The sequence below is a fragment of the Belonocnema kinseyi genome, chromosome 9 (assembly GCF_010883055.1).
Source record: "Belonocnema kinseyi isolate 2016_QV_RU_SX_M_011 chromosome 9, B_treatae_v1, whole genome shotgun sequence".
NCBI classification, from domain to species: Eukaryota; Metazoa; Arthropoda; class Insecta; order Hymenoptera; family Cynipidae; genus Belonocnema; species Belonocnema kinseyi.
In genome coordinates this window covers 133,344,145-133,346,054 of record NC_046665.1, presented here as the reverse complement: position 1 = coordinate 133,346,054, position 1,910 = coordinate 133,344,145, and the positions used below count along the sequence as shown (strand labels likewise).

General features: G+C 22.6%; 1 non-coding gene across 1 annotated transcript; it reads left to right on the top strand.

Annotated features, from left to right (window-relative positions):
• Positions 1–471: 471 nt before the first annotated feature.
• On the top strand, positions 472–543 carry Trnag-ucc. The gene has a single exon. It is a non-coding gene; the product is annotated as a tRNA-Gly (tRNA).
• The last annotated feature ends 1,367 nt before the right edge of the window (positions 544–1,910 follow it).

Genomic DNA, 1,910 nt, shown 5'->3' with positions numbered 1-1,910 from the left:
CTAAATTAATGACACATTTAATGAATCCTGAGAGTAATTTCTTTCTTCAACGATATTTAAAAATTATTTAAACAATATACATTTTTTAACCATTTTTCTTAGTAAATCATGAAAAATTACTACTTTTTGAAATTAATAACAAATTTAATAATTACTAAAATTGATATTTATTGTGGAAGACAGTATTTCAATTATATACTCACGCAATCGCTAATGACTTAGAACTCTTTATCATTCTGACAACTCTATTTTCTTTCGCTAAGCTGGGAGACTCCAGCCTTGAATTATCTCGAGCGTGAAACTGTGGTTTTATGCAAATAAGAAGCATTAAATATCTTAGATTCTTGTTCTCTACATTTCTAAAGATAATTATTCATATTCCTGATAGTGATGCGAGTGTCGAACAACTCGATAATTTTACAACCTTTTAAATCTATTGTACCTGTGGTATATTCAAACCAATCCTCAAGTGCGATGGTGGTGTAATGGTCAGCATAGTTGCCTTCCAAGCAGTTGATCCGGGTTCGATTCCCGGCCATCGCACACTTTTTTTAAATATTTTTTTTCTTTAAATTAGCTTCTTTATCCTTCAAAACATAATTATTATTATTATTATGGTTCCCTGATTAAATTACGATATAACACATATTTAATTAATGGAGAATTTTAATTGATTAAAGTGCGTTTGAAATTGAATAATTTGAAATTAGAAGTATCTGACATTGACAATTTTTGAATAATAATCTCTCATAATTGAAAAATAACTAAAATTTTGAAAATTGGACAGTTCTATTAGAAAATATTTGAAATTGTATTATTTCCAACTAAAAGTATTCAAGAACGAACAATTTTATATTTACTTAAAAAACATTGAAATTGAATGGTTTCAGATTAAATTTCTGAAAACAGTCAAATTTAAAAACAATAAAAATTATATATTTTCAGATTAAAATATTGAAAATTGGCTCATTTGAAGTTGAAAGAAATTAAAATTGCTTTATTTTTAATTAAAAGCGTTTAAAATTCAATAATTAAAAATTGTAAACATTTAATAATTATAATTTTCGATTCAAACCGTTTGAAATTCAATCATTTTCATTTTCATTAATCAATTTTGGAATTGTAAATCTTCTAACTGGAAGTCTTCAAGATCGAACAGATTTATTTTTTTAAAGAATCTTAAAATTGAACGGTTCCAGGTTAAACTTTTGAAGAGAGATACATTTCGAAACAATAAAAATTTTGAAAATTGGCTCATTTAAAACTAAATGGAAATAAAATTGTATCGTTTTTAATTAAAATGGTTTAATTTGAAAAGTTTTTAATTTAAATAATTTTTAATTCGAAGCGCTTAAAATACCGTAATTTGATATTAAAAAATTTTAATTAGAGACCTCAAAATTAAAAAAATTTAGGCTGAAATTTAGAAACTTGGACAATTTCATTAGCAACTATTTTAAATTGTATAATTTCTAACTCAAGTTTTTTAAGATGAAACAATGTTATCTTGAATTGAAGATTTTTTAAATTGAATGGTTTTAAATAATAAGTTTGAGAAGATAACAGAAAAATTAAATAAAATAAAAATTGCATCATTTTTAATTAAAAGCGTTTAAAGTTGAAAAGTTTTTTATTTTAATAATTTTCTATTTCAAGCGTTTAAAATTAAATAATTAAAAATTAAAAGGGTATGAAATTTAATACTTTTAAATCAGACTCAAAATAAAAAAAATCAGAATAAAATCTTGAAAATTGTTTTAAATCAAATAATTTTATCTTGAATTAAAGATTCTTGAAACTGAATAGTTTCACATTAACTTTCTAGAAAAAAAAACAGAAAAAGTAAACAAAAAAAGTGAATATTTTTTAATTGAAATTTAAAAAATTGGCTCATTTCAAATAAAAATTAA